This window comes from Oenanthe melanoleuca, chromosome 2 (assembly GCF_029582105.1).
Source record: "Oenanthe melanoleuca isolate GR-GAL-2019-014 chromosome 2, OMel1.0, whole genome shotgun sequence".
NCBI classification, from domain to species: Eukaryota; Metazoa; Chordata; class Aves; order Passeriformes; family Muscicapidae; genus Oenanthe; species Oenanthe melanoleuca.
This window is the reverse complement of record NC_079335.1, coordinates 61,158,909-61,184,613: the sequence shown is the minus strand read 5'-3', so window position 1 is coordinate 61,184,613 and position 25,705 is coordinate 61,158,909.

The following is a 25,705-nucleotide window of genomic DNA, read 5'->3' as shown; positions in this document are numbered from 1 at the left end:
TGTGACACCAGTTCTATCCAGGTTTTAAAAATTCTGGATGTCCTGCTTCTGTTTGGAACTGCAAGGGCAGTGGAGGAAAGACTCTTTTCTCAGTATTAACATCTGAGTAAATAGATCATCACCTAAACATTCACAGTGTTGGATGTTCATTGTGATGCATTTTTTGGGAACATTTACCTATGCATTAGAAACTATCCAAGTACTACTGGAGCACTTTTACATCACAGTGTATGAGTAACATGGAAAAATATGTGTTTTTAACAGGCAACTATTTCAGGCTGCAAAATTCTTCTTGAGGTTTATTCACCTTCTGGCCACCATAGCAATGTCTTGTCTATAACAATTGTTCTACAAGTCAATAGAAAAATACTGATAGAAATTTGATCCCAAATTCTTGCCACACATTTGTTCAGTTTTAAACTGGAAATCACTTTAAAGTTGGTGTATTGTAATCTGATTACTCAAACTTGTAGAGAACAAAGGATTACAGTCTGTAAACACAGTTTCTAGAGTAACATATCGGGATTTCAAGAGGAACACATCATAACTCAAATATACTGAAATCAGTAGGACCAAACAGCAGTAATGGGCAGTTGTTTCAAGTTTAATAATGGTCTGGATTTTAGGATAAATAAAATCACTGTATTCTGAACAACTTTTATCCTGGTTCCACGGATGTGTGTTGGAGTTCCTATGCAGAGCCACTCTCTTCAAATCGTGTACAAACCTTGGACTGATAGCTAACACTGCCACAGTATGAAATTTGCAATAACTGGGATAATTTAAACAAAACAGGCCATGACTCGCACCTCAGCAGTTTTGATATTTCACAAATCTATACCAGAGAAGAAGAAAAATCCTTAATGAAATTATGGACACAACAAATATCATATCTCTTCAGAATCTGCAGGTAATATCCTAACAGCAGGGATTGTAGTACGGCATGGTTTATCAAATTCTGCTTAGAGGAATAGAGAAAGGAAGAAAGATGGCTTATTTTTTGCTGTATTATACTGGCATTATATTTTTGCATAAATTTACAAAGTGGAAGAAGCAGCACCCATGTTAAAGTACAGACATGAAAGATACTTATAATATATGTTTTTAAAGAATGACATATCACAGATATTTGGAAATATCCACTGATCCACTTAACCCAACAGAATGAGAACTTCAAGATGTAACATCCCTTGTCCTGAGCCTTCTCAAGGTCAGTGACATGTTTTAAAAAAAAAATGAGGTTAGGAGAAAGAGAAGAGCAGTAAGCCAAGAGTTGCACTTATCTTGCAAATCTCAAAATGCCACAGAGATGCAGATGTCTGTGAAATGTGTTCTTCTTAAACATCTGTCTGGGCAAACACATCAGGAAGGCTTCTCATCTCACTAGCCTTTTGCCAGTCTGACACTGAAAAGTTGTCACTTCCATGAAATGCCAGTTCTTCCTCAGAAATGTACCCAAAGTCTCTGTGAGCCCAGAGAGGTCCATGCTCTTTATGGAGCATATTGTTTGTGTCACAGAACTGAACTATTGCTTTTGTTGTAATTTGATATACTTCTTTGCTGACATATTAAAAATATATGAAAGTATTATTCCTCTTTCCCAGGTGGAAACTACTTCTTATTGGGAGCATTTTTTGTTATTATCAGCAAAGATTATCAGCAAGAGAGGCAAAAGCTGGGTGAATCATTGCTACACACAGCAGGCATGCTTCTTCCATGAGGTGGAAGTTGTAGCTTCCAGAAGCTCAGAAGCTGCCATTTCTTTCAATGGCAGCTATTTTTTTTTTTGTTCAGGGATCACTCAAATTTCTTTATTAAAGATTTCTTAAATTTTTAGACTTATTATCCTCTACCTCAAAAAAAAAAAAAAAAAAAAAAAAAAAAATTGCTGATTATACTGTCACCATGGAGAAAGAAGAAAAACTCTGTTCCTTCCCCTACTGGCAAAGAGAACTCTGGAAAACTTGGATCTTTCAGCTTTAACAGCAAGATAACATGCCTTTCAATTTATAATGTTGACATTCTTGCAGAATATTCCACAAATGCATCAAAAATCATTCTGTCTTTTGATATGAAATAAAAATCTCTCATTTCTCTACTTACAGTGTGGCATGAGATCAATCTGGGTACTTGCATTCATGAGGGCACTGGTACCTTAGCAAGAAACAAAATTTGCAGAGAAAAAGCTCTTGTTCTTTAAGAAGCAATCTATAACAGCCAACAGCTAACTCTACATCATATAGGTGACTCCAAATAAAAGAAAACTTTAATTTATACATTTAAAACTACACTTATCCTATGTTCATGTCCCTTTTCTGCTATTGCACAAGTTGCAGAGTGAAAATAAGAATCTGATGTTTTGAACCTTTAGGTCTCATTCAAGTCTATACAGAAATGTAGCTATTTTTGATGTTGAAATATTTTCTGGCATCAGTGCAGCTAACTACCAAATGCTGCCAGAATTTCTCCCCCTCTCCCTCATGCAGTATTTGACAACACAAAGTGCTGCTCATCCAGACATCAAAACCATATATGGATGCAGCCTTCAAACAAGTGCTGAGAACTCCAAATCTTCTTTCAGATCCAGCTGCTATATACATCTGTCTGTAAGTACCAGCTAAAGCTTATTTATGCTTTGTCAGCAAGCAGACTTTCTGTTCCAGGCTTCCTCAATACCCATATTATTAGTCCACTGAATGCTGAATTATCTGAGGATAAGCAGGATGCAAAGCTGCTCTGGTTGCTTACTAAAGGGAAGAGGTGGAGGAATAGCAGAAAATCAGAACATTCAACAACTGCGCAAGTAGGTGGATTCTCTCTGAAAAACAGCAAAATCAAAGGAGGGAGGAACAATTCATTCCTTCACCAGGCATCTTCCTTTCATTTCCCCTAAAAGGAGCACAGTTTACCTCTTCATGAACATCAGTAATTTCCAAAAGTCAAATACAATTCTCATCAAAGACCAAAAACCACAAGCACACACAAAAAAAACCCCAAAACAAACAAAAAAACCCAAATAAACCAAAACCAAAAAACCCTGGCAAAAATTATTTAGACAATAAGCCATATTTCAGAAATTTAGCACCATTCTGGACTTCTGCAGAGAGAGCTCCTTGCCTCTTCTTCCTTGTTATCTCAGGCTCAATATGGCTGCTGTGGTTCCTCTACCTCAAGAATATTCTGGAAATGGTTTCTTGGGATTAGTATCTTATCCCTGCTGCCTCGGAATATCCCTGCCATGTTATCTCTCACTCTCTTGTGAGAAATTGGTTCTCTGTTGAGTAATCAGTGCCCTGCAACATTTAGAAGTCACTGTGATCTCTAAATCACTAATTTTTGAGAACTTGGAGAGATTGGTAGAGTAGCAGAAAAGAAACAGTACCTAAAAAGAAGGAAAAGGAAGATAGGGGGAGCTACAAAACCACCTTATTTCAAGACCCTAAGACTACCTATTCAGCAATCAGCATTTAAACATTTAGAAGACAAAGAATTTGTCAACACACCAAGAACCTATAGTTCAAGCTACTTATCTTCCTTGGCAGCATGACTGGCTTAACAGAAAGAGAGAAGCAGCAGATGTGACATAGTAATTTTTTTTAATTTTTTTTTTTTAATTTGCTATTTTCCTTTGTGAGACTCACGTACTGGAATACAGTATGAATTTATCTTTGGTTAAACTCTTCTCAACACAATAATTTAAAATTTGAATGTCAAAGAAATACAAATTACCAGTTTGCAGATGTCACTGGTCTGAAGGCCTCACATCAGAGACTGAAGTGATATCAAAATGATCCTAATACGTCAGGAAGACATTCCATAGGCAAATGCAAAGAACTGTGCCCTGAAGAACTGAAGTGCATAATAGGATATAAATAACAGAATAGCTAGAGCATAGAGGACCATAGATAGACTCAACTTGGTGATGTTGCTGTTGTGAAATGAACATCTCTTTTAGCATAGGACTCTCAATATATATGACCAAAGTGATAAAGATCATTCTATTCCATCTTCAGTCAGTTTGATTGCAGCACAGCAGTCACTTCCCAGAATCATACTTCAAGAAAGCAGAGAAATAAGATAAATGCTCAGGAGAAGAATGGTGGTAGATTTAGGAAACATGGCCTGTGGAGACAGGTGGAAGGAATTATTGTTCAGCCTTGGAAAAAATGCAGTGAGGAGAATCTCTAACACCACTTTAAGATTTGCAGTAAAATATTTGTAGTTTTATATATTATTTTAAAAGTAAAATACTTATTCAAACCTTATCAATACTGTCTCATTTTCAGAGAGAGAAAAACAAAACATAATCAGCTTCAATGGTATAATGGAATCAATATAGTAGCTCAAGTTAGAAGTGACCTCAAAGAGATCTTGTTCCAGTCCCCCTACCACAGGCAGGGATGTCACCACTAGACCAGCCACTAAAACCCATCCAGCCTGGTGTTTAACATTTCCAGGAATAGGGGCATCCACCACCACTCTGGGCAACTTGTTCCAGTGCATCACCATCCTATGAGTGAAGAATTTCTTCCTAACATCTAATTTAAATCTCTCCTATTTTAGTTTAATACAGTGCCCCCTTTGCCCACATAGAAGTTGCTCTGCTGATAGCAGAAGAGACTCAGGTTAGCTTTCAGGAAAAAATTTTGAGAAGTGTTCCACACTGGAGAGGCTGCAGAATCTGAGCCATGAAAGCTTTTGCAAAGAATGTTGCACGGGTATGTGTAAGGGATGAGTTAGGTATATTCATCTCTGAATAGAAAGGCACCAATCTGGCCTTCCTGAAATCCAAAGGCCACACTGCTTGACTTTGGGCTCAAGAAAAGGAAGTGACCAGTAAAGGTCAGTAAAGGTGGGGTTCTCCATAAGGGAAGGGGAATCAGAGAGCAAGGCAGACAGCAAGGGCACAGACAGATCTGCAGTACCTAAAAAGGAACAGCAAAGCAGATCTAGTGGCAACAAGATTTCAAACTAATGGACAAGTCTCCAATACTGAGGCAGGTCCACAGCCAAAACAGGGAGTTAAATGCACAAATCAGTGGGATATGCAGCCATAGCTGCAATAAAGGTAGCAGCAAAGAACAAGGGTCTGAGTTTAAAAGCAGCACTCAAGCAAAATAGAAACAAACCCCAGCAAGACTTTTCACAGCTCATTCTCAGTCTTCCTTGGCAACAGATACATCTAAGGCCACACTGCTGCACTGACCTTAAATCCAGGCTGCCAAAAACACAGAGTGGAATAGATGCACTTGGAGACCTGAAAAATACATAGAAAGTGACATGGAAACCAGTGCAGCATCCATTTACCTTTCTTGAGTAGGTGCCTCCTAATGTTTTTGTGCTTTTAAGAAATATTATTCACAAATTGGTACTCTGGCATAAATTAACATTTTTAGCTGCTGCTTCAGGACTGCTATTAGTTCTAGGGTGAAACAACTGAATCAGCACAGTAATATAAAACCCTGCCATATGCATGGATAATACTAATATACTATAATTATTATCTTCTTGGAATGAATACATGCAGGTAGAAAACATATATATATATACATGGGTAGAATATTATAGCAGATGAAAGTAAATGTTCTGATTTATGATAGTAATTGCAATGTTTTTAAATGTTAATATTGTTTTTGTAAGATAAATTTTGAAAAACAAGACAATTGCAAATACATTCTGTAACTGTAGCACTATTATTAAAATCAAGAGAGGTTTCAAAGTATTTTTATTGATAGAATAAATGAAATTACTTGAGAATATGCCATCTGTTGAGTAAAAATCATAATGGCAATTTAATTAAAATTGTATTACTAATTAGTAGCAACACACCAAATATGTCCTTTTAGAATAAACTTCAGTATGTCAAAGCTATACCACTGCAGGAGTGGCACACTTGGATTCCATCCAGGGATCAACTACATCTTTTACAAAAGATATTTCTCCTGACCTTCTAATCCAGAGCTTGTGCTTCTACTTTACAGTCAGCTTTTCTTCAAGCCAACTTGTCAAACACATGGGTCATATTTTCCAAATGCCAGCAATAATCTGAAGTACGATCACCCAGAATACTTTATCTTCAGGAAAGCAATAGGTGGGGTCATTCTCTTGTGTTAAGAAAACAGAAATAAGTGTTCAACATGACAAGCCTCAGATCCCTGAGACTCGGCTATCCATGCAAATCTTCACTTACCAGAACCCACCATTCCCCATCAGCTTGGATTCCTCTCTCCTTCTGCACCAAAAGCTAGCCTGAAGTGCCACACAGGGCCTGGGTTTCCACACAAACAATTCTAAAAGAAAAAGCTGCTCCCTAGGCCTGTCATGCTCTTACAGAAGTCTCTGTGAAAGTCACACTGAAAGAGCCAGAGATGGCTGATGAAAGACTGGTGAGAAAAACAAATGGCAACTCCAGTACCAGTTATTGGTTTAACTATATGCAAGTTCCAATGCTGCCAAAATCAGTGGCCAATTTTCAGAAGAGGATTTTAGTTTTAAGATAGCATAATCTTTTAATCTTTATAATAAATGTGAGAAGTTCTCCACTTTGTTTAATTCAAGTATTGTAAATTTAATGTATTATCTGTTGGACAGGACTCCAGTCTTCAGAGCTAATCTAAGTAGGTGATAGAGATGATGCTGCTTTTGCATTTGCATTCTATCTGTCCAGCATTAGTCTTTACATGAACTGGTACCTATTTGAGGAATTGTGCTGCCTGGGAAACTGTTATCAAATCATTCAATGTATACAATATATGCAACTGAATCCTTTAAATATTCTATTCTAGAGAGTATAATTTGATGCTTAAAATAATGGAATTTTCCAAATTATACTAACTTGGGATGCTGTAAGAATGTCTCAAAAATTAAACCTAGAGTTTGCTGATAAAACAAACAGATTATAAGGTGGTGAGTTAATCAATCACATTAAGATTCCTCCAACTCTCTGTTCACCAGACTCCAGAGCAGGTTTTGATAATTTGGCATATTTCTATAGAAAGGCCTCTGCATTATTAACTAAGAACAGCGAGTGACTGAAAAAAGGGCTTGAAGTTGTGATATCACAGTTTTTTTCAGGCAACAATATCTGGAGACAAAACTGTGAGCTGACCAAATCACAGAATCACAGAATAAGCTGAGTTGGAATGGTTCCACAAGGATCATCAAGTCCAACTCCTGGCCCTGCACAGGACCATTCCCAAGACAGGATAAATGAGGAATTTTTCCTTTGGATATGAAATAAGGTAATATTTGACATATTTAATAATTCTCATACTTTTCTCAATCTAATACTTTTTAAATCATGCCCCCTCCACCCTCATAAAAGGCGTTGAAATTTTTCTTGTTGAAGGTATTCCTTCTATATCCTGGACTCTATTTCTTCCCCTCTTATTTTCATAAAAACTTACTGAAGTGTTTCCTGAAGTGTTTCCTCTGGTTCTTTTTGTTTAAAAAAGACATGCAAGATACTTTTATTTCATGAAAGTTACAAGCAGGTAAGAAGTTAACAATTAATAATATGTTTTTCATACTAGTAGTGCCAATTATATGCTGTTTAAGCTTATCATCTAATTGCATGGTAGTGCTGGCTTCAGAGATGGCATGACATTAAGTCAGACTTGTGCTGCATTTCCCAGCAGTGGAATATTCAATTATTTGTTCTGACTCATGTAATTCCCTGTATTCCAAGCTTGTTAATGTCATTACAGGGCTGAAATAAAGTGATTACTCTAAATGAGTATTTATCCGATAGGCAATGCAATTCTTGCCTCCTCCGGCTGACAACAGATGATTGCAAGTGTTCTCTTCAACTCCCTCACCTGCACTTCCCCCTCCTTCCCCTGTCAAGGAGGAAACCATAACATTGTGGTGCTCTGTGAAATACTGTCAGATGGCGTAAAATATATATAATAAAATAAAAAGAAGCGCAACCTTCCCCAGCAGAGTTAAAGCTAATGACCACTGCTTCCACTCCCAGTCAGTGATGACAGGTTGAACTAACTGATAATGGCATGCCTGCTGTTGAGCTGGCCACTTATGTTATTTCTCTTGACATGGTTCTGGGGAAGGCCTAATTTTTTTGACATTTGACCATGCAAATTTGAGTCCTGATACATTATTCTGCATTTACATCCTCCCAGTGTTGCTGTTTAAAATGTGCTACAAGCTCCTTGAGCTCAGCTAATAAAGGCCACAGAATGAAAGAAAGTTAAATATGAATGTAAAAGGAGACCTAAATGAAGGGCTAGCTTGTACATCTCAGAGATGACCTTCTGGAAATGAGCAAGTGGAAAATCCTTTTTAAAGCAAATGGTAAGAAGTGTAACACCAATTTTTTTTTATTCAAATTTTTTCTAAAGATTCTAAAATATTCACAAAAAGGAAAACATTAAGTTTTACATAGACATTTCTTCGATCAGCAATTCAGCTGAGTGTATTTTAAGACTAGGTTCCATTAATGACTCTTAGTAATACACCTTTCCCAAAGAGCCAGAAATTCACAGTGCTTCATTAAATATAAGGAAAAAATACATCCTGCTCTCTCTCTCTCTTTCTTTTCACTTGCTCTTAAATTTTTCACATTGTTCACGTCCAAACGTATTACCTGTGAGCAAACCCAACTTTTTTTCATCTCTTATAATTAATTTGTATAAATTTACTGCTTATGAACAGCAGTAGCTTGACAGCTCTGGAAAAAACATCTCCTTTAGCTACAGAGAGGGTGCAGACTGGGCTTGTGGCTCCCCTGCTAAGGCTTTTACATCAAACCTGAATGCATCAAATGAGAGAGGTCAGCATTGCATGGACCTTCTATACTTCTGTAAGTCAGGGAAGTTGTGGTGAAACTTTCAATCCCAGATCCTTCTCTATTATCTTCTCTCTCTCTCTTATTGACTGTTTGCTACAACAAACCGCTCTGTGCATGACCCAATATAGAAATTTTTCTGGCTTCCATGTTCTGCCTCACTCTCACATAAAAACTCCAGTAATGAGCTGGCTGCAAGATTATTCAGCATCCAGACTCTGATGTTTGCCATGAAGTTAGTACAAGAAATATACCAGACTTCCCCTAGTCAATCACTCTGGAAAATAATGCATTTTGTAAAGAGTACAAATCATAATTTCTAAAGACAAAACAGAAATCTATCCTAAACAAGAAAACTTTAACCACTGTGCAATCTAGACCTCCAAGTCAGTTATCAACTCTAAAGCTACTTACTATAGCTTGTTTTTAACTATATTCAATTATACTCTCCTTACTTTCCCTTCACATTTATCTGACTTCACGTTTGCCAATGACTAAACACTCTGCAACATGAAATATAAGACAGAGTCTGTGTGACTGTATGTTTCACTTAGAAAACTTGAAGATGTTAATATTGCAGCTCTGTCTTGTGGCAACTATATTACAGTACATCATATTGTTACCAGTTTGAGATACTATGTTGTGTTATAATAAAAACAAAGTAACACCAAAGGGCTGGGTTTCTTTTATTTTTATTTCTTATATCTGCTGGTATCAAGACTTGGTTTTCAAATTCTTATTTGATTCACATTAAATGGGTACCTTAAATTTAACTCAGACTGTCCAACAATTGAAAAAGATCTATCATCAGTCACTAACCATATAAATCTGAAGGCACTTCCTCCAATTTTCAAATAAGTGTTTCTTTTGAAAGTCCAACACCAGCAGCAACTTGATCAGTCATCTTGTATTCATACTGAGGTCAAGGAACACGATTTTTTTTCTTAACTACTCTAAATGGATGGTCTCTTTAGATGATTCAGTCAATTTGCAGATATATCTGATTGCTAATCCATAGTATCTCTCGTTCTCACCTGGTCCACAAGGAATAGCTCCATGTTAAGTCAGCCATTCAACCTATCTTTTCCCAAGATTAATTTAGACCCATTTACCATCCTCTTCTCCTGTCTCTCTGGCTAACATGGACAACAGGGAAATGCCCTCTCTTACCCTGTGGAAAAGGAGAGGACTAGCAGGGAAGTGCCAAAACCTACATCAAAAAAAAAGAATATAGCAGTCCAAATATATGTCTGCTCATTTTTACCAAAGAAACCCAGCTCCTCCTATGATACCTGCTGTGTTTAAAATTTGTTTTCAAGCTACTTGGAATAACCCAGTTTCTCCTTTTCTTCATCTTTAAGGAAACCTGAATAAAAGTAAGTGGTGGATTTGCAGTACTGACCAGAATTTGCACATCATTTAACACATCATTAGAAGCAAACCAAACTAAACCCAAACTGGACTATGCATTAATCGTGCTAGACAGTGCTGTAAGTGAAAAATCCAGGGAGGATGCTAATGAACAGGAAATAAACTAACTCAGAAATCAATTACATTTCTATAAAAGGCACCACCTGAGCAAATACCAGTATCTGCAGTTGGTCAGAAAGTAGCAGTAACAGCACCAAACACCCTAAAAAATCCTGTAAACTTTTCTGTTCTGTTAAAGCATGAATGATCTTGAAAATCCCCCACCTCAAGTGTTGTGTCATCCCTGAGCAGCTGAGGCTGCAGGGGAGGCCATGAGAAACAGCTGGCTATGCAATATCTTCTCACCAGTTGCCTCACTTAAACTATAGAGTTGCAATCTAAGACACATTCTCCAAATTAAATAGCATTTGCCTCTGCAGTTCTTTAATTCCATGAGGACTGATATCTGAGAGACAATTTGAACATCCATGACAGACACTCATGTGGCAGCTTTAAAAATAACAGTGTGGGCATGTGAAGTCCCGAATTTGCTCTGTAATTTCCCTTTCAAAACTCAACAGACACCTGCAACATTTGCTGTGTTAAAGGGAAATCACAGTTTAGCACTGTATTTCCCTGGAGGGAAAAATCATGAACATACCAGAATTCATCACCAGTCTGGTTTTGTAATCCAGTAGCATAATAGCCATGAATCCAGTAATACAAAAAATAAAAGATCTGTCACAAACAGACACCATTTTTTCAAAGAACTGTGGTACAGACAGTTTTTAAACACTGCCAAGTGTGTTTCTCTAGGAGAAAGAAGTTTCAAAGGCACTCGAAGAGAGAAAAAAGAACACAGGCCAAAACTATAAACACCTTCAAGATCATGTTTCCTCCCCTTTTACTATTGGAAAAAACTCAGTAGTTATTTACTTAGAAAAGTTGATGTCCAACAATGTAAGCTCAAGGGTTTCTAGACCTACCTAAGTTGTCTCCATCTCACTTTCAACATTTCTCACCTAAGCACTTGCCAGAGAAATTACGAACTAAAACAAATTATAAGATATGACAACAGAATGGGATCATATAAACTCCTTAGAAAAGAGTAAAAACTTGAGAGTGGATATTCTGTTCCAAATACATAAAATCTCCTCTCAAGGTCAGATTACTACAACTCTCCTACACCAGCAAAAGAAGAGTTGGAACTTGAAAATACTTCACAGTTCCAATCTAATTTTTATAGCTTGTAACAGCACTGCATAAATTGCATGGGCTTTCAAAGATTAAAACCAGCCTATTTCTACTGCAGATTATTTTAAATATTAGCATTTTCCTGTTTATATCTCAGCAAATAACCCAAAATAAAAGCTATCTACTACACAATTTATCAGCTTTTTCAAATGAAAGACACTTAAAAAAGATCAATGCAAATATTTAAGTATTAGATAAATGTATGTATATACTGCCCTCTGCAGAATGAAATTAAACCATCTGGGAATTCTGTCTTTCAAGAAAGAATACATTAATAAAATATATATAATAGATTTAGAAATATTCAATTGTTATCTAAGTACTCACATAACTTGAAGCATGCATTTAATTATTTCCTAAGTTAGGACCATGCTTTATGGAATACCTATTCAGATGTTCCCATTGTAATTGAAAAATATTTAGCCAGCAGCTGCACCTTTAAAAACACATCCTGAATTACTGACCAGTTATGAAAAAAAATCACTAAATCTCTAAAGCTGGAGTTTCTAATAATCAGTAGCATTTAAGGGCTATTACAAGGATTACAAAATTCACAGGTAAGTGAGCAATAAAGCGTGGTCAGGTTATCAATAATAAAATCAGAATAACAAGTTCAGCTAATGCCTAAAAAGAGATAACTGGTCTATGCAGAGCAAGCAGGTAGATCCCTTCCAAAAACCATTACTTCTTAAAATCCCATCTCTTTACAAGATTAATATAGGATTAATATCAGTGCAGCTGTATTTTTGTCACTTTAGCTAACCACAAATATTCTGCTTCTACATGACATTACCTTAATGCTAGCTAAGTATAACTTGCCATGCTCTGGGGTTATTTGCTGCTGCAATTTTAGCTTGCACTCATACTTTGTCCCAAGCAATAAATAAAAAAATCCTACGTGACTAAAATAACTTTTTCCAGAGCCATTTTGATCTTGCCTTCTTGCCTGTCCCTACCTACAATTTCTGCTACCTTTGCAGACTCTGTTATTAATATATATATATATACATACATATATATATATAAATAACCTCGATTAAGCAATAGAGTTAGGCCACGGGCTTTCTGCTCTATTAGGTCTTGTGGTCCCTCAGACTACAGTCTTTATGCTCACCTTACAGAGTAATGTGGATTTTCCATTTTTCAGAGGATATGCAAAGTAGCAGTTAATTACTTTGGAAAGAAGAAGGAACAGCAACATACGGTGCTAAACTAACTCTAAAGCATAAAAAAAAATGTTTAGAATCCAGTCTGATACAGAAGAGAAGAAATTAACACCCAGAAGGTGGGCAGCAAAGACCTGATAACCAACCTGAAAGAGTGAGAATAGAGGTTACAGTGACACAAAGTGGAAGGATACAGCAACACAGAAAAGTGAATAAACTCTCAGAGATTCCTTTTCAAAATACATTCACTGGTTGCTGCTTTTAAGAAGAAAAATCTACATCAAAGTAAGACAAAGACCAAGGGCTTCAAGTGCCCTAAAACACAGCTCAGCACTGCAAAATTAAATACTCTCCTGGATTATCCATCAAAAGTTCTGCCCAGTTCTCCCTGACCTTGTCCTGGGAAGCCTGGGAAAGGTTGGCCCTGGCAAGTCACACACTGCTTGCTACTTGAATCAATTCATTTACTGCTGCTCATTTACTCTCACTGCCAGCCACAAATATGAACAGGAAGCAGTATGTATTGAAAACAACATGAAAGGAGATGGGGAGGCAAACTGGAGTGGGAAGTGGGAAAGAGGAAAGCTTAAACAGTGAAGCACGTGCTCCAGATAACTTCAGGCTATTAAAGAGTAGCTGCAATAAAGAATTACTAACACTTCAGACAATCCTGAAGTAGCTTCGCTGTAAAAGGACATCCTGATACAGAAGTCCTAACTAACTCTTAGCAAACCTAAAAATCACCAGTGTGGTTTGTATGTAAGACTTGAATGACTGGACTCCCTAGGAGATGAAGCATGGGAGACAGCAATGTAATACAGAATGTACCAGAGAGAAAGAGTATTTCAGAGTATTGTCAAGAAGCAACTAGACCAAACACAGTCTGATCTCAATACAGAGAGTATATTCTGTTATCAACAGCTATGTCCAGCTTTCTTGAAGAGTGGCTCTCAGTCACTCTTCGTGTGTGATGATCTCCTAACCTCCTGTGTAAATGCCACATACCTGATCTACCCCAGACACAATGCCTTGTTCAACTTGGAGCAGTTTCCACTGGTCCCACAGGAAAAAAGGGATTTGGACATTTCTCCTGAACTACAGAGCAGAGGCAGTAGCTTGAACTACTTGTCAAATGCCCAAAACTCCACCACCATAAATGCTTACTGGTGTGCACGCAAGGCAACCTGGATTTACTAGTCAGGTGCAGAGGAGACATGGGCCCATGGTGAAAGCTCAGTGTATCCAGAGGGTGCCATATTTGCTGCAGACACAAAGCCTGCATGCCTGGCAAAACTGGCACATCCTGCGTGTCAGAGTCACTGCACGTGCCCAGCATTGTGCATCTGGGTGCTGAGCTGCTAAGCAACTGAAGTCCATTTGCAGGGTCACCATCTGTACATACAACTGACTTGAAGGTAGCAGTAGGACAGCCCTTTGGAGACAGCACAAACCTACCTGTGAATCCCACCACACTCCTGAGCCATCAGCCCTGCAGCCAAAATGATCATGGAGCTGTAGAGGGTAGCAGGTGTCATTGCAGGAAACAAAGTGACTTCCCTAAAAGAAAAATAGGAATGGAGTATTTGTGAAAGGAAATGTCAAATTTCTACCCTCTTTCTCTCAGTTTCATGAAACTGCTTGAGTACATGGTGAGTAGATCTCCTTAATTTGTCAAGGACATAAAATCTACAGAAATGTTATGTCACTCTCAACCTCACAGTTGAAAATGACAAGGCAACAAGCACAACTGAGATAGTTTAGTCATAAATAAACTGTCCCAAATGAGTTGGTCCATCTATAGGAACCAGTGCTATGCAGAGACTGTCCTGTAAAAGGTGTACTTTCATTAATCCAGCATAGTCTTCTGCATAGACCAATTGCCTCTTTATGGAGCTAGTCAGAGCAGAACAGCACATTAATCCAGACACTCTCCTTATCTTGCCAGCTGCTCCACTGAGATGCAGAACACACTTGTGTCCTCTCAGTCAGCCACAAGACAATCGCATGAATGTCTGAGATGAAAAATTCATTGTTAATACCCACTCTGTAGCTGGCAAGCTGTCATTTATTACCAGTCTCATGGAGTGGCTTCAAAAGATGAAGAAAATGTCCTTGCAAAACAGAAAATCTGGCTGCACATTTAAATAAGACAAACACAAAGGTGGATGTATTAACCAGACCTTTTCATGGAGACAAAAGCGGAACAAGCATCAGGGAAATAAAGCTGGCATCCATTCTACCCAGATGATAGCAGAGATGCTAGAGGAGTCAGTTCAGACACTTTGCCAGCGTGCTCACATGAATCAGGAAAGAGTTAGGGAACACAAAGTTCTTTCTTATGTGTAACAGTCTCTTAACAAGTGTATCTGGAGTGTGAAAGTGCACCTGTTCTGTTGTGGGGAAAAATCACCAACTCCTTCATGAAACAGTTGCTGCAATTTGCTCAGAACCAGCCTTCATATTTGGTTACATTTCTGGAAAATTATTCTATTTATATACAGTGGAAGAGGTATAACTCACTTTGGTGTCCATTTAACTCCCAACTTCCATTTGAAAGTTGTCCTTCTGTTAACATCAGTACTGGCTTTTGTTGTTTCAGAGGTCAGATTCAGACCATTTCATGGCTTTGCTATAGTGGTCTGTTGTGGTTTAGGAATGGTATTCTCCCATTCAGCACTCCCACTGAAACCAATGCTGCTGCCCCTTCCCTGTGGTGCACTCGAGAAGGGAGTTGGAGACACAAAAGGCAGAGAATTTTGTGCTAAGATCAATTTACTGGAAACAACAAGAAAAGAAAATTAACAGTAACAGCAACAATATTAATAACAAAAGTGTGCAAAAGAGGATTCATGCCAAAGTGCTCTCTGTGGAGCCCACAATTCTAGTCTGATGGCAAGAGAGCCCTTCCTTCCAGGAGGAGAGGCCTTCCCCTTGCACCCTCTTGGCTACTCCTGCCAGAACCAGGACATGCTCATGCTGGAGAAAACTGGGTTTTCTGAGTAATAAAGCTGCAAAGCACAGCAGCATGTTATGATATTAAACCTTACACTTAAATATTGGGTTTGAATCTTTTAAAATCTTTGGATGGCACATAAATTTTGAAAGCTTTTTTTTTTTTTTCTTTTTTTTTAAAATTATGTCCTTGCAATGCTATCTTTTGATAGTTTTGTCAGCATTAGGCTGAATCAAACTTAAGTCTTTTTTTTTTTTTCCTTTTTACCCAAAATAAGCTGGAATCTCTTCTGGAGCCTCATTTGCTACATCTGGAACTACTACTATCAGGCTTTTGATCAGACCAAGCCTTACAGATGGAAAAGTTCTACTTTAAAATTCCTCACGTGTTTGAAGATGTCAATAAAGGTCTTTTAAAGTGTCAGAAGTGATTGCTCTGTTTGTAGTCTTGCTAATACCAATTACAAAGGTATTGTTTCCAGCCAGAAGAAGGTATAAAGAAACAACTAAAGCCCTTCTCATTCCCCTACCCACTCAGACACTAAACTGCACACAAACACCTAGGCACAGAAAGAGATGCACACATGCACACACATGCCACTCTGCTTCTTTGAAAGGAATATATTAAAGTATTGGCCCTGTGGAATAATGAAGGAAGTATGTAAATACAGCACTCTATTCTTTCAAGAAAAGCTTTAAAAATGCACGCACTCCACTCCCCCTAAATTATGGTAGAAGATGGGTCATAATAGCTAATGTAGTAGGCAAGAAGGGAGAATGGAGCACAATTCCCTAAACTCGATAAAATAAGCAATTACTCTTGTTATCTGAATGGCTCTGTCAGTGGAGAAGTTGTCTCTGTCATAACAGAATCTAACAAAGGCTGTTGCCTTTAAGCATCAAAGGCTTTGGCCTTATTATCTTTCGAAGATGTGCATGTATATTAAGTTTTCCCAACAAATGGCAAGGAAGCATCTCTGGGAAAATATAAAATGGTGATAAACTATGTCCAAATGATTAATTCACAGAAATTCTCCATCACACTGCAGCTACATGTGCCCATCTCTTCTGTTATGCCCTTGGAGATTTTCATACTAAACGTATGTGCATATTTTTCATGGCCACTGATATTTGAATTGCAGCCTGCTCCCATGCAGAACATAAAACACTTCAAACTGCATAATGCTGACTAAATTATAAGTTCTCCAGTGGCCTGAGATAGCAAGGGCCATAATAATGAGTGTGCTTAAGTGGTTTGTGTAGATTTTTTCCCCCTTTAATTTTAATGCCCTGACTTGCTGCTGCCTTTTCTAAAGCTAGGGATTGTCTCATACAATCATAACAAGAGCAAAATAGAAACTGCATTATGCTTTGAAAAAATGTGGATGCAAAGGAGAAGCTCCACTCATCAAGTGCAGTGATAGCCGAATTCAGCCGTGTCGGTCACGTGGAACAGAAAACGCTTTGGTGACTTTGTCCACACTTGTAATTATATTTTAACTGTTCTAGGTATAAAGCCACATTTACTGGATAGAAAGCTGCAACTCTTCCAATCACATTCATACTGCACATGTAAAAAAACCAAAAAAAACTAAAAAAACCCCAAAAAAAGCCAAATAAACAAACCCCCCCCCAAAAAAAAACCCAAAAACAACAACAACAAAAAAAAAAAAAAAAAAAAAAAAAAAAAAAAAAAAGAAAAAACAAATCACATCTGAAGTGTCATTTGATTAAAAAGATAAAGAAACTAGATAAATGAAGCCTGCAAAAATACTGTGAATTTTACTGATGGCATTACAATAGGTCAAAGTGGACATCTGTATGAGCTGCAACACTTAGTGATTTTGCAATGTTTTCAGTGTTATGGTATTCGTTATTTTTCTTGGGTTTACTCAAAAGACAAATGGATGAAAATGCTTACACTGCTGCAATGCTCACTTCCATGGTAATTGGAAAAATATACACAAACTGTGCTAATATCCACGGATGTTTACAGTCAGGCAGATAAAAAGAGTCTGGGCACATGTTAACTGTTTCTATCAACTTCCCCCACCTCTAAATAGAGACCATTTCTGGCCAGCACATCGAGGAGCAAGGAGCCATTGACTTCACAAATCAATGCAAAGGAAGACAGACTCCTTGGGAAACCCTTTTCATATGCCTGCCTTTTGTTCCACAAGGTTTTGGGAAGCTCATTTCTACATTCCCTGCTTCACAGGATTGAGGCAGATGTTTAAACTCACTTCTCACAGGATTCAGACTGATCCCCATCAGTACCTAACTATTTCACCTAGCCTAAGGTCTGAGGCCTTTGCAGATGACTGCAAACTTTTACAGCTCAAGTTCTTCTATATCAACATGGCTACACAAATCCTCCCCTGGCAACAGTCCCTGGATCTCTTCCTCACTGAAAACACACAGTCAAATACTTTGGTAAGCAGAATCTAGCAGTATCTTAAATGGAAGAAGTGAACATGATGGACTTCTGCCCTACATCCAGATTGCTCCAGAATTCTGGTGTGGAACTCCTGGGTCAGTAAGAAGGAAGGGTGGCTCTGTTTTCTGTCTCAGAAAAAGGTCGGCAGTGGCTCTGCCAACTCTCTAGAACAAGTAAGATCTCCTGAAGCAACACCAAGACCTCCCAGGAAGTCTCTTCTCTCTTACATATTGTACACATTCTCCTTCCGCAAGACAGAAATGAATACATCTTCCATGTGGCTGTTTAATTCCCCATCATTTTGGATACTGCTTAGCCACTTTACTTGCTATTTACTCAAAGTGAGTCCAAAGTGAGAAATTAAACTACTTGTTAGTCAGAGAGTACAACCCTACTTGTTGCAGTGTGTTGACCTTCTTCAGCTCTTCTGCTCACTTTCATTTTATACTTTGTGATTCAGTCATTGGGTCACAAACACGGATTTTATTTATTTATTTACTTATTTATTATTTGATCTGTCTTCATCCCCAAAATAAAAGCATGGTAAATACACTGAATCACAGCTTGGCTGAGGTTGGAAAGGACCTCTGGACATCATCTGCTCCAATCCCCCTACTCCAGGAGAGCCACCTAAAACTAGCTGTCCATTACCATTTCAAGATGGCTGTTGAGTATCTGCAAGGATGGAGACTCCCCAACCACCTAAACTCTGCCTTCTTTGCACCTTCCTTTCAAATATTTTTATGTGATGACAAAATTTCCTTAGTGGTCCTTTGCTGGACTCCCTCCAGTTTTTATCCCAGCTCACTTTCTGTTCAGCCAACCTATACTTCATCAACTTCTGAATGGCAATCTTGTGAAAGCCCGTGTCAAAAGCCTTACAGAAATTGAGGCAGACAATATCCATTGCCTCATCTACCACAACAGTCATTTCATAACAGAAGGTCATCAAGTGGTAAAGCATGACTCTCTGGGTTGATGACTTGTCCTTTATATGCCTGAAAATTGCTCCCAGGATTAGCTGCTCCATCACATGCAAAGGAACTGGGGTGAGGCTGTAACTGGCCAGTAGTTCCTGGGGTCCTCCTTCTTGCCCTTTCTGGAGATGAAATAACACTCTAGCCCTCAGACACTTCTAGTGACCATGTAGTTCAAAGATTATCAAGAGTGGCCTCTTGATGATGCCAGTTCCCGCAGTTCTGATTGATGCATCCCACCAGAGCCCACTGAGTTACATATATCCAGTTTGATTAATTATTTTCTAACTTGAACCTCTTCCATCAAGGGCAAGATTTACTTGCTCCAGTCTTCCCCCTTGGCCTCTCAGCCCTCAGATTTCTGAAGGCAGGTCTTTCTGGAAAAGACTGAGATGAAGATGGCATTCAGCAGCTCAGCCTCTCCCAAGTCATGTGTCACCAGGGCTCTTGCCCCATTCAGCACCAGGCATGTACTTACCCTAGTCTTCTTTTGCTAATTGTGTATTTTGAGAAGCCCTCTTGCTACCTTTAACATCCCCCACTAAATTCAATTTTAGATGGATTTTGGCTTTTCTAACATCATTCTGCACATTCAGACTGTGTCTCTCCTTTTTATGCTTGAGTTTTGCCAGGAACTCCTTGTTAACTCATGGAATCATCCTGATAGTTTTGTGTGACTTCCTGCTTGTTGCAATGTGCTTAGAGCACATAATCCTTGAATATCAAAGTGCTTTCTTGGGTCCCTTTTCCATTCAAGGCCTTATTCCATGAGAGTCTGAGTGAACAGTCTCCCTGTAAGGTCAGAGTCCACTCTCCTGATATCCAGGGTCATGATCTTGCTTTTTGCCCTACTTACTCTTCTAAGCATTCTGAACTCAAATATCTCATGGCCACTGCAGCCAAGATTGATTTCAACCTTCACATCCTCAACCTTCTTAATTTGTAATTACAAGGTCCAGCAGAACACCTGTCCCCACTCAATCCTCTATCAATTGCACTGGGAAACACTGTCCAGGAACCTCCAGGATTGTGTATGTCTGTGTTGCTGCTGTGGAAGATATCAGGTGGGTGCAGTTTCCCCAAAAGAACCAGACCTCTAACATGAGGTGTCTTCTGTCTACAGAAGACTTTTTCCATTTGTTTTTCCTGCTTATGACACCTGTAGTTTATGCCCACTACATCACCCAGTACTCAGTAACTGATACCCTAAAGCACTGAGCTGGCTCACAGTCCATTCCCTAGGCAGAGCTCTATACACTCTGGGTGTTCATATTAAACAAGGTCCTGAAAGCCCAGTAAACAGGAAGATGTTCAGTGTCTAAGCACTTATTTTGACTGTCAGCATACATTGCTTCCCATAAGAAATTACATACATAATTATTCATGATTGTGAACAGGGTATACCACCAAAAACAGGCATGGTATACTCTGCATACCTGGTTTTACTTCAAGGGGCACCAGGTAAATTTCATATCTCCTGAAATATCTGTCTGCATATTTGGTTACCTTAAGATGTCTTGGACAACCAAATTTGCAATTATCCATTTAGTTTGGCTAACTTCTTCATTATATAACCTGCTCAATACATTGCTTTTACTGGCAAAATTAAGTCAGGCATGTATTTCAACAAATGGAAAGTGAATAACTATGCCAATTCATCAACCTGAATTCATGTGACAGAGATTCTTAAGATGCAAAAGCCCTAATATGATTGTACTCAGATACATGAAGACCTTTACTTGCCAAAGAAATAAATGGGCAGTGATCTGGCTTCAATTTCTTTCTTTGCCTCTTTCTCTGGCATAACTTGTCCAACATTTTAAAGTGCAAGCACCTGCAGAACTTTAGTCCTCCCTGAGTTAAAGGTGCTTCGCGCAGTCCAAGTGGACAGCTAACCTTTAAAGAGACTTTTTAAGTAAAGTTTCAATTTAGACTTGCATCCGTAGTCAGAGAGCAGTGTGCTGAGGACTCACCTTTGGCTTCAGGAAGATTTTAATTTAAAACAAAAATTACTACTACTACAAGAAGAGCCAACTCTATTGATGGTGTGTAGACATCCTATGTACCACTCTCCTGAGGCAGACAATCTAGCTCCTAAAGCTGAATAAAATGCTTCCTTTGTCACACCAAACCTTGCTTATCCCCAGAGGTTTTCCAGAGAAGGTTTGAAAATAAAGGTGTGCTTCAGGAACTCTCATTTACAAAACAGTATGTAAAGTAGTCAGGTTTCAGTACCTTTTAATGAGCAGGTAAGCTTTCTTTGGTCCTGCCTTCAAAAGTGGAATATTTATACCACCTTCCTCAGTAAAACAGTGCACCACTTATCTCTTGGGCATTCACATGTGAATCTTGTCAAGATCTATTGCCAAGTTTTCAAGCATCGGTTTTAGGATGAAAGATTCTTAGAGAAGTATCTCACAAACAAACTTTCAAGAGTTGATTGATGTTTGAGACACCTTGCTCTGAGCAAGACACTGTTGTTTGTTCAGATCAGTTTACAAGATTTTGCATTTTAGCTCATTAAAAACACAAATGGTAGATGCTATTAACTTATGGAAGCTGCTTTTCATGTATCCCTTTGGAACATGACCTGTGCTCCCTAGTACTCTTAGCATTTTATATGTGATAAAGGTTGCATTTAGAAAAGAGAAGGCTTCCACACAGTACTTCAAAAGAGTATTTAAGTCATGCCTTTAATGTTTTACCTGAATTTTTTTTTAAACATGCATATTTTCAATCCCACAGAACTACATACATTCTAAGCACCTATCTCCACCAGGTAAACTAGATACATCCTTTTCTAAATCGAAACCTAATGATTGTATTTATTCTTCAGATAAAAGTCATAAAAGAATAGAAACAGTAAAACCAAAAGGCTTATTTAACAAGGCCCTGTTTGTGTGGCTCAGCCTCCATGTTAAAGGATTTCCATTCCTTGTAAGCAAACTCACCTTTCCTCCCAAAACCATCCCTAACGAAACACTTATCAAGAGCAGGAAACAAGCTGATAACTTGGTAATATGGCCACTTGTCAGCTGGGCACTGGTCCACCATCACTGATTTCACAGAGGCTGCAGAAAAAGCTGTAGGCCACAGAAATCAGCTTGTAGTAACTTTCAGTTGTAATGACATAGGATTAAGAGATCAAATTTCCCAGATTGAGTAGCTTGCTTATGGTGCTCGGAACATCTCTTTGCAAGCTGAAACAAACTGTAGACAGATGTGCCCCTTCCTTAAATTACCCTTGCTTTGATGTCATTCATGGCATGATTTTAAGACTGCATAAATAAAATACATGCCTGAATGTTAACCAAGCACTGAGCAGAAATAAGAGTATGAACTGGTTCCAGTCATGACTCTAAGTAAATGTAAGCATTGTAAGACTTAGTTTCTAGCTTCTGTGTAACAACCAGTAAAACCCTTGGCCTGGGTCTGTGAAGAATTACCTAGAGCCAAAAGGAAGACCCAAAAGATGGGTATTTATATTAACTCCTTGCACATAGCCAAGTAGTTAGGCACCTCATTCTGCTTGGATTTACAGTAATGCCTCCCATATGTTAGAATTACCTAACAGCTCTCCAATTTTTATCCTAAAGCCAGTCAGACCAGTTCTCTATCCCACATCTTGCCACCAACTGAACAAGTGTATTAGCTACAGCTCTTGTGGTTCAAGAAATGCCACTGTCACTATAAAATTTTCATATTAGCATAATCAAGCACCATCCAGAGCAGTTTGGCTCACCTTAAGGAGCCACTGCTGAAAGACAGGAAAAGGAGTAACCTCTGATTACAAAAATATTCTGTTGTCAAAATTATATAGAGCATACATTGTTTAATTCAGTTTGGAGATTGCACCCTTCTGATGATGAAGACAGGTCACAGAGCTTTAGAGATGAAAATGAGCACCTTCAATCCCCTTAATTTATTAAGTATTTAAATCTTTGTACTTCTGCAAGAGCTGTCACTTGCGTTATTTGTCCTTCTCTCTTTAATGGATAGTTGTAGTTCCCCTACGTTGATCTGAAATCTGACACATTCTTTTCTAATTAAGGACATCTAATGGGAAAGTTACACTTTCCCATGATGCCTACTACAATAAATCCTTCTAATTATTAATGTATCTAGGCAAGTGACATCTCATTATTTGGGTGACTTCACAAAACCATTTGACAGGGAATAATGATGACTCAACGCCAAACCTAAATTTGGAAGAATTTAAACAGATCAGAGATTTTTCACTACCATAAATATTTCTGATTCAGATGGTTTAAACCAACAGATACTCAGACTGGAAGGTTCAGAACTGTTATAATTCTTCCCACTGCAATGGGAATGCTGGCTGCAATGGAGAACAAGACTGGTGTGTTTTGTAGCGCACCTGCGAGTATGCTGTTCCTGTCACAGTTCCCTTTCTTGATCTTTCCATAGCTTATTTCTACAGCAAATACACAGCATAATGACTGGAACAGAGAATGTATTAGGGCAATTTTATACAATACTTAAGACTTGATTTGGCATTCACTCACTGGTATTATTTTGTGGGTTCCCCTTTACTGTATGTAAACAGGAGAGGGCTTGTTTCCCTGCGTCTGTTCGGAGAGCTCACCCACTATCCCGTGGAGCTGTCACAGCATCAGCCTACACTGAGCAATTGTGTAACATGGGGGAGAGCCTGCCAGGAAACGCTCCGAGGGCAGCTTTATGGGGTGCCAGTTCAGGTGGGCTCCTCAGTCGCCCTCCCCCAGAAAATCTGGGGTCTCTGCTCAGGGCACAGCCAAACCAAGGCCTTGCGGTGGCTTCAGGCGCATCTCTCACCACGCTGTCGCTGCCGGGCAGCCACCGTGACCTGCTCCCAGCCCTCTTCCCCATCCTTGGGGCACAGCTCAGGGCCGGAGGTCGCACCACTGCTCCATTTCGGAGGCCCAGAGCGCTGGAAGGGCCCGCGGCGCTGGGGACGAGGCCTTCGCTCCTGCCGGGAAAAACGCGGGGACGAGGCAAGGGAAAGCGAGCGGGAGAGCCCATTAGCTCCACAGCAGCTCGCTGAGGAAAGGGCCCCGCCGCCGGCCAGCCACCTTCCGGCCCCGCCGGTGCACGCCAGCCCAGCTCGGGGCCGCCGTCCCTCATTCCCGAGTTCTGCTGACCGCAGGGCTCTCCCCGCAGTCCCTCATTCCCGGGGCTCTCCCTGCCGTCCCTCATTCCCGGGGCTCTCCCCGCAGTCCCTCATTCCCGGGGCTCTCCCTGCCGTCCCCCATTCCCGGGGTTCTGCCCTCGTCCCTCATTCCCGGCGCTCTCCCCGCAGTCCCTCATTCCCGGGGCTCTCCCTGCCGTCCCCCATTCCCGGGGTTCTGCCCTCGTCCCTCATTCCCGGCGCTCTCCCTGCCGTCCCTCATTCCCGGCGCTCTGCTGACGGCGGCCAATGCCGAGCCGGCAGCGCTCCCTGGCGGACGGCCGCCGCCATGGCGGCCCTGAGGCGCGGCCGGGCCGGGCCCTGGCGCCGAGGGGCGGCCCCGGCAATCTCAGCTCTCCTCTCCTCCTCTGTGATCAATTATTATCGGGGTGCTGCAGCGCGCCTCGGCTGAGGGGACGGTAATTTGTGGGGCTGTCGATAGCAATGAGTAATTCAAGGGGCTGCCGCGGAGGCTGAGGAGCCCGAGATAAGGGTATCGAGAGATCAGCGGAGGCTCCAACTTTTCAAAGTGGAGGGTGTTAAAGTCATCAGCCGGTCCTGGCGCAGCAGGAACCGTGGGATGCTCTGCGCACCCGCTGGGATGCTGGAGGAGGCAGGGCCCAGCAGCTGAGCTCAGGGTCAGTGCTCCGGTCCGGCTCCGCGCTGAAGGCTCAGCTGGGAGGTGCGAGCTGTCTGTCCACGGCTTCATCCCCTCAGGTCTCGAAATCCTGCCAGGCTGGGAGATGCACTGCGGAAAACCTGCTGCACTGCTTGGCTGTCTCTGGGGGGGAAAGCATCACTGATAGGCAGTCTTGTTTCTAGACTGTGACAATTGACTCCTGTCCTCCCACTCTGCAGCACTGAGGAGAGCCCGACTCCATCTTCTGAACAATTTTGAAATTTTGTGAAGTTTGTGCTGGATAACCCACTGAGCTACTATTATCTAAGCTTGAGCATCAAAACAATTTTTTATCTGTCTAGTTAGCCACTCATCCAAACTGTGGTATTTCACTTTGGATATAAGAATACTGCGAGACAGGGTGTTTAAAGCTTTGCAAAAGTCAAGGTGCTGCCCTTGTGTCCACAAATTCAGACAGTTTGTCATAGAAGGCAATCAGATTGGTCAGGCAGTTAGCAACCTCATGCTGACTCTTGCAGCTTTCACCATGAATCTTGGGAAGGAGCATGATCCAAAGCCTGGGGATGGTGGTGGTTCTATCTGGGCACCAACACAATTGTGAATGTTTCTGTAGTGTTTTTACTCTCTCATTTCAACACCTAGAAAATATCAAGAATGTAAAAGAGCAGTTTGCTACGGATACCAATGTTAACTGTTCTTGGAGCTTTCTGTTGACAGTGTTGGTGGCTGCATAACCAGCTAAGGATGGAACATTACCAGCTGTCTATTGGTGAAGGGAAACCCTGGCAGAAAAGTTATTTACTCAACATCACACAACATGTCTGTTGTCAAGCAGAAGCAAAACTCAGGATGTTGTACTCCCTTCTGGTCACATACCCATCCCCAAATTCATCACATGA